Here is an 8,152-nt window from a genome sequence, read left to right as displayed (position 1 = left end):
GAGAAGGAGAAGGAGAAGGAGAAGGAGAAGGAGAAGGAGAAGGAGAAGGAGAAGGGAGAAGGAGAAGGAGAAGGAGAACCAGCATCCATTGCTCCCAGCTCCCTGACAGTGGCCACAATGTGACCGGCAGCATCAAACTCCACCCAATTACTTCCTACCATGAAAGACTGTACCCTCAAACTGTGAGCCCACACATACCCTTTCTCCCTTAGGTAGCTTTTGCTGGGTGTCTGCTTCCCAGCTATGAGAAAAGTAGCCATTGTACAGCTTCAAGCTCAAAGTTGCCTCAGGATCCAAGAGAGCAGCTAGAACTCCAGGCATCACGCGTGTGCTCCAGGAGAGAAGCTTGAGGGAGGGAACACACAAGCCTCTGTTAGCTGAGTTGAGATCTTAAAAAGACCTTCCTCGAAATCCCACCTAAAAACCAGCAGCATGACTTTTAGTGACTCGAGCTACACCAAAGGCTAGGAAAATACAGGGTTTTAGCTGAGTACACTGTCACTTTAAGTAAAATCAAAGACACGGCTCAATAAGGAATAACAAGGGATGGAAAATATTGGGCAGCCAGCCAGCAATAGCTACCACAGTGTGTACGAGATGAGGCTCCATACCCAGGACCAGCAGGGTGCATAACTATCTCCCCACGCCCCATGTCATGCAGAAAGCTTGTCCTGGCTGCTTTGACCCATAGTGACCATGTGGACCTCAGAGAGCTCTGTGCCAAGTGGGCATGCTGGTTCCCTGGGCCTTTTCACTGGGAACACGTGTGAGTGGAAATTTTGTTTTCAGGGCTTGTTCTTAACCTGGGCAAGTGTTTGCTGTTCACTTTTTGTTGAGATAGAATTTCTACAAGGACAAAATTCACCATTCTAAATAACTCTTCCGTCACACTTAAAAGAAACGCTGTACCCATCAGTAGCCAGGGCAGGTGCTTCCCTGAACCCTCCTCTGCCCAGTCCCCAGTCCACCAAGAACTAGACTTGCCACCTGAACGAGTGCTTGCTCTCCTCAGATGATGAAAGCCTTGCATTCTGGAATGTTTCAAATCTTAGGAAAATGAAGAACAGGGTCCTGGTGCGGTGATTCCAGGGGCAGGGAAGGGAGATCCTCAGAGATGGGGTACACTCTGAGAACTGGGGCTCCAGCTGCCTGGGTGCCACCTGTCCGCAGGCCACTCCCTGCCTGGGCTAAGAAGAAGATTTGGGTTCCACAACAAGGGCTGGGACATCTTCAGCAGGCTGCAACATCCTAAGGTGCAGCGGCAGCTTGGAAACCTCCCAGATACCAATGTGAGACTTCAGGTAGCACCGATTACAGTAAAAAGATGGTGAGATGGGAGAGAATGTGGCAATAGCATTTAATAAAGGCCTCTGCGTCCCAGACACAAACAGAATCTCATCGCTCCACTCCCGTCTTGGGAGTTGGTGCACCCATTCTACAGAAGGGAACCTGAGGCCCACGGGACATGCACCTGCTGCAAAGGAGAAAGCTGCAATCTCAAAGCCCCTGCCGAGCTTGTGCTCTGATCTATACTGTGCCGTGCTGTGAGCACCTGTGGAAAATGCTTCCAGAATCAGCCCGGTGTGGCCTAGCCCTTGCCACCCCAGTGGGGCCAGGACATTAGGAGGGGTCTCAGCTGAGCCAGTGGGAGCTGGGCTTGAGCTCCCCTTCCCTCCTGTGTGCTGCCTGATCCTCACTCCTCAGGCAGAGAGGTTACTGGAGAAGACTCCAGGTTTTGGGGTCTGCCTTATCCCTTGTCACCAGGAGTCTGTTTTTCTGAGTGACTTGCCAGCTCTCCCTAGGCTGGCCATCCTCACAGTGGCTCTGAAAGCAGCCGGAGAGGCAGCTGAGGGATCCTAGCTGATCGGGAGTCCAGGTGAAAACAGGCTAGAGGCTGTGTTGATGGGAGGCTGGCATGTCACAAGTCTGAACGCGGAGCAGGGGAGGGGGCCAGGCAGGCAGGATTGTAGTTGGGCTGTTTGGTTGATGAAGGGGGTCAGCGTAGGCATGTGTCATCATCGAGGTAGGCAGGGAAGGGGAGGGCTGTGCGTGGGGGGAGGATATATATGCTGGTGTGGCTGACACAGAGGAACAAGCCTCACATCTGAGAGAACCCTGTGACGGACAGCGTCAGGTAGGCAATGCATGTGGCCCCAGCAACCAGCCGGTTGACAGTATCTGCCCAGAGCCTCTCCGGAGAGCAGAGCAGTCTGGGCAGCTCCTCCACCCCTGTCTTTTATCCACTGTGGCTGCTTGCTGGCCTCTTGTGAGATTGGGGCTTCATTCATCTTCTTCTCAGTGTTCCGATGGTGGAGAAGGGGGAGGGCTGAGGGCTGGCTAGTCTCAAAGAGAAATGCGAAAGAAAGCTGAACTTGGAAATGAGGAAAAGTTTTGCTTTCCCAGTTGTGGCCGCTACTGGGTGACGGATACACATGGAAGAGGTGGCTGCGGGCGAAAGGGTGGACACTGGGAGGGGGCTTGCCATTCAGAGGAGCCCTGGGAAGCCCCTGGAGCACACCTTATGTCGGATTTTTGTTCTGTGGCTTCCTGCCCTTTGTGCAAACTGTCGTCTGGTGTCATTGAATCTGATGTCATTCTGGTTCTCTTACACCTTAATGGAAATTGCCAATAATGTGGGGAAAGACAGATCCAAAGGCTGAGCTTCACCTGAGTCCATGGCTGAACGCAGTCAGTCGCCGGCAGGGTGATTTTCGTGGTCGTTTTTTAAAGGCATGACCTTGGTCCTCTGGATCCTGGGTTGTTCCGAGGTATCCTTTCTTCCTTGACATCTTTCTCCCCACTGCTTGTCTGTCCCACCTAAAAGGTCTCTGCCCAGATTGCATGGAACTCTCCCAGGTCAGGGAATCTGAACTAGCACTGCTCTCTCTCTCAGCCTCCTCCTCCTCCTCCTCCTCCTCATCTCTTTGTGCGTTTCTTTCCCCTCCCTTCTCTACTCATCCCCTTCTCTCCCCCATCTCCTTTTGAACTCGGAGAAGTTCGGGGGTGGGGGGGGATTTCAAGTAAGGCAGGATGATTCGGAAAAGGGGGCTATTTAAAGCATGCTGCTTTGGACTTGAATACCCCAAGCCTGGGCTTAAACATCTGTGTTTAGCTTCCTCCAGCAGCTCATAATTGCCCCAATTATAACCAATAACATTGTTCAGCAGACTAACAAAAGCTGAGCTCCACACGGCATTTGCCAGCAAGCCCAAACGAGAGTTTCCATCTCAGAGGGAGAAAAGTAACTGCCCGGCTTAGTATCAAAACCTCCCAAAGAGAACGCTGTGATTTCTCGCAGCCTGTGGGTGGATGCTGCACACACCCCTCCTTTTTCTCATTTGTGAAGCCTAGCAGGGAGATATTCTACAAGCTTCCATCAGTGCCATGATACCTTAACAGAAAGGAGTCCTGTTCCTCGGGCTTGCTGAGTCTTCTGCAGGGGAAATTGCCCCAGACATCATCTGAGTCAAGGATACAGCCGCACTTCTCCAGGTGACCCCCAGCACTGTCTGTGGAAGGTGCTCTGGTGTAGCTAAGGGTCATCTTCTTCAGGAGTGGCCGCCGCTGCCTTATCAGCTGAAGTCTGAGGGCACTTAGGGCTGCAGAAAACTCAGCAGGTTTTGCATTGCCGGTGAAGGGAGTAATTGCAGGATTAGACGTTAGCCGAGCCCGAGAATGGAGCTGTCACCAAGCAATTCCGTCTTCAATCAATCAGGTATTTATCAGCTACACCCCACCAGGCAAGGGAGGCACGGGGCTCTATAGACTCAGCAGAGATGCTAATAACAGCACTTTATTTGTGCAATGATTTACGCACTTCACACCCATTATCTCCAGCAACAACCCTGGAAGGCTAAAAAGAAAAAAAAAATCATTATCTCAAGAGTTGCAGGAACAGGACCCAGTGCAGTAAGCGCAGCCCGGAGCAGCTGTCCCAGGTCTGATGCTCGCTCCCCTTAAGATCTGTAGAGCTTAAACTAGTAGCAGGCACACATCACAGATAGGAAGCAATTCAAGATAATGGGATAACACAGGGCTGGGTGTGATCAGTCCTACACTTGAGGTCTAGAGAGTCAAAGCTGGACGAATTTAGGGTACTTCCTCCAGTAACTGATGCCAGTGGGAAGAGAGGTAGAATTCGGATGGGAGAGGTGGAATTCGGATGGATCCAGGGTTTGAAAGCAGCTAGGACAAAAGCCCAAAGGAAAGGCAAAGGAACTGATCTTTCTCAAAACCAGGAATGGCAGTAAGCTAAACTTGGATATATACTTATTTCATCTCACACACACACACAGAGGGTGACAACGACCGGTTTAATCCTGTATTGTTCAATCCTGTATTGTGTACTTACAATAATATGCTTCGAAGACCCTTCCTTCCCCCCTGACTCCTCCACTCACACAGACCATAAGGAAATGTTTAAGTTTCCTGTGCGCTGGGTCATCAGATGCTTTAGGAACAAAAGAACACATCTCAGGAATGAGCATCATCATGACATTGGCTTTTGGGGGCTTGAGTTCCTGAGAACAAAGGGATCTTTGAAATAGTTCTGCTTCGATACCTTCATCTGCTCCCACCGTCTCACATAGATCTTACATTTTAACCACAAACTCTAGCTGTGATATTTGGGGCACACCAATTTGAGGGAGCAGGGGGACACAAGTTGATTTTCTGAGCATCATAACCCTCGAAAGGTTACACCCACTTTGAACCTCAACTTCCCATGGTCCTGGGTCTGTCAAAATCCTGGCAGCTGCCTAGGCACTGTAGCAGCATAGACCAGCCAGGTAGGGAAAGCTGGGCTTGCCTTCCTGCCAAGCAGACAAGGCTCTGCAGCCTACAGTGTCACAACCAGCCTCTCTCCTCCTCGTGCTGGTCCTGTGATCTTCCCCCATCCTGTCACCCCATTCATCCTTTCATTCATCCAGCTGAGAACGTGCGTGGGGTTCCTGAGAGGAGCAGCGCATGCGCCTGTAGCAGAGCCGTCAGTCACCAGCTTTCTCCCAACTCACCAAATGTGAATGAACCTAGACCAGTGGTCTCCAAAGGGGCTTACCTACCCAGATACATACCTACTAGGCTACTAGAAACTGAGATGTTAAATTGGTTTTTATCTTAGCACAACACACACACACACACACACACACACACACACACACACATTTCCTCTGCAGGCACATATTGAAGCTAGAGGTCAACACCAGGTGTCCTTCCTCCTCTACTGCTCTCCGACATATTTACTTGAGCAGAATCTCTGACCAAATCTCAGAAGCTCAGGGTTTAGTTAGGGTGACTGACAAGCAAGGCAGCAGGCTCTGCTTGTCTCTGTCCCCAGCCTCAGCCCTGGGGTTACAGGCACACAATACCACGCCTGGTTTTTTACACAACTTCTGCAGGATCCAAGCTCAGGCATTCATGTTGTGTAACAAGCATTTTATCGACTGAACCATCTCCCCACCCCCTAAATCTTATCTCTCTTAATTTCTCCATTAATGGATTTTATAAAATATGGAACATGATTTGAAGAGCTTAGGAATGTATGTTCAAAACTAATTGTAAGAGTAACTGTGGTTAATGACAACTTATTCTTCACTTTAAAATAGCCAGGGTAGAGGACTTAGAACATTTGCTACACAAAAGAATGAGCTGACTGCCCTGATCTAACTGTTACCCAGTGCACACAGTGTGGAAATAACACACCATGCCTCCAAAAACATGTATAGTCATGTCAGTTAAGACTCTCTTTAAAACTGGTTGTTAGAAATACAAAATTAAAGAAGTTGTAAGATTATATGAGTCTAGATTCATCATTATCTTCCTATCTGGGTTTTCTGATGATTTTTAAAAAGAACGTAGAGTGCTTTTATAAATATAAATAAAAACTTTCAGAAGTCCATTCAAAACTACCTTGACAATGACATGACAGCATTTACCAGAATCGGGAAGGAGAGGATTAAAAGCATTCCCTTCCAATGTGTGACAGCCAAAGGGACATGTGCCTGGCTTCCCTCCTGGCCCTCTGTGAAACCCAGTGATCTTCATGACCTTCATCCGGGGCTGTCTGAAGCCAATGCCAGGTTGACCCCTCTCCTTCCCTCCTTCTCTCTTGCTTCTCTCACTGGTAGAGGGCAATCCTGGCCATTCATACAATCAAAGGATACTTAACCTTCTCACGCAACTGCCTTGTCTTTATAGACAGAGAAATCCAGAGCCAGGAAAAGAAAGAAAGTGATGTATCCAGGATCCCATAAGTAACAACAGAACCAGATCTAGAACCCAGGAGCTTGTCTCTAAGCACAGGGCTTCTTCTCATTCACAGGTCCACCGAGGCACCCTTGAATTGTGCCCTGACTCCTGAGCCCCTCCTCTCCTCTCTGGGTAGAAATGGAGAGCAGGGGAGAAACCTTTTAAGAGTAACTGTATAGCTGGACCTTTAATCCCAGCCCTTGGGAGGGACAGGCCATGATCTCTAAATCTGAGGCCAGCCTGGTCTACAAAGTTAACTCCAAGATAACCAGAGCTACACAGAGGAACAACAACAACAAAGAGCAATTGAGTAATTGTATCCATCAAAGAAAAGAAAGAAAGCTGTCTCCCTGGGTAAGAGAAAGCTGTGCTCTATATGGAAGTTTTAGCTGCTGGGCTCTGAGAAAGCCCATGATTCTTTGGTGCTTCCATTAAACAATGGGCGTGGGGCTCCTTCCTTCTAGATGTACATATAGCCACTTTCTGTTCACCAATGACGTGTATAGAGTACTGTTCTTTATAGGTTATAGATGACCTTTATATTCATCTATAACCCTGTAATCTGGAGGCAATTTAATATACCTTTCTGGGGTAAATACAAGTTCATAGGAGTTAAGCAGTTTGCCTAATTAATATATAACAGAATCCTGCCTGTGATGGATCAGAGAACCAGGATAGGAGGAAAACCCTGTATTCTCCCAATGATTTGTAGCTGGTTGACTATGAATATCTCTTGGTGAATCAGGGACAGGGACTGAGCCAGTCCTCCAAATGAATTTGCACGTAGACCGATCATCAGAGGCACCCTCAATATAAGCATGGGGGGTTCAATACCAGCTCTGCCACTGCAGTACATCTCTCCCAGCCTCAGTATTCTCATCTGTAAAGTGGAGTTGGCAGCACTTAGTCCACAGGACAGAATCTTATAAAGCCATTGGCTCTCAACATCTTTCAGTCATGGGGATTTCTTCCCAACAACCTATCACAGTTCACTGCCCATTTCAAAGCCATAAACCTTGTATAGAGTTTATGGGAAGTCAGAACACAGGTCAAAAATACCTGAGTTTAAGTCCTAACTCTGCTGTTTATCATCCGGGTCATCTTAGGCTAATTGCTTACCCTTTGGGAACTGATATTTATTCCAGAAAGGAGTAAAATTACTCCCCAAGGTGATATAGTTGTAGATGAAAATCAATATCATCTTTTAATTGTTTTTAACTAAATAACAATATTTCTATATGTCACTGATGGAAAGAGAGCCCTCTGCCCTTCTTCACCAACACAGACTTTCCCCTAGCTCAGAGTCTCCATTCAGCTCACATTGCAGATGTCTTCATCCAATAGAAAAACAGCTAATTGTCCTCGGAGGCAAGAGAATACGAAAGTAGATTAAGACTAAATCACAGCGGTGTCTTATCTTTATAAACAGCAAGATACAATCAAATTTATAAGGTGCTATTACCTAAATAAAAGGTAATTAAACCTTTCTTTATTCAATACAAGATGGCCTGATTATAGGATTGCCACACTGAATGGCTAATTGCTCTGGGCTCATTTACAAAATGGAAGCCATTAAAAACGCAAACATCCTCAGGTACACCGCGCTTCCCCATGGCCAAACATATTTCTGGCTAATAAACAACTGGAGGGAGTCATCTTCCCGTGAGGGGAGGTTCATCATCTTCACCTGGCAGTCAAGAAGACTCTGGAAAGTGAAATGAGTTGCCCCAGGTCCCACAGTCACAAGGTGTATGGTCTGAGCACAAGTGTGACTCCAGAGTTGTCTAACTACTCCGCTCCCTTCTCCTGGACACCAGTGTATGCACACAGCTCCAAACCAGCACACAGATGGAGTTCAGCCTTCTTTTGTTTGTTGTTTTTTTTTTTTTTGGGGGGGGGGTGATTG

General features: G+C 47.9%; 1 protein-coding gene across 2 annotated transcripts in view; it reads left to right on the top strand.

Annotated features, from left to right (window-relative positions):
* The first annotated feature begins 1,799 nt into the window (after positions 1 to 1,799).
* The window catches only part of Pnoc (prepronociceptin), a 25,387-nt gene continuing 19,034 nt past the window's right edge, over positions 1,800 to 8,152 (top strand). For both annotated transcript variants that reach the window (XM_021182333.1, XM_021182334.1), the window contains exon 1: positions 1,800 to 2,134. The gene's annotated coding sequence lies outside the window, so the exon portion shown is untranslated. The remainder of the gene's footprint in view (positions 2,135 to 8,152) is intronic.

Source organism: Mus caroli, chromosome 14 (assembly GCF_900094665.2).
Source record: "Mus caroli chromosome 14, CAROLI_EIJ_v1.1, whole genome shotgun sequence".
Lineage (NCBI taxonomy): Eukaryota > Metazoa > Chordata > Mammalia > Rodentia > Muridae > Mus > Mus caroli.
The sequence above is the reverse complement of the archived record's forward strand: the minus strand, read 5'-3'. Positions and strand labels throughout refer to the sequence as shown.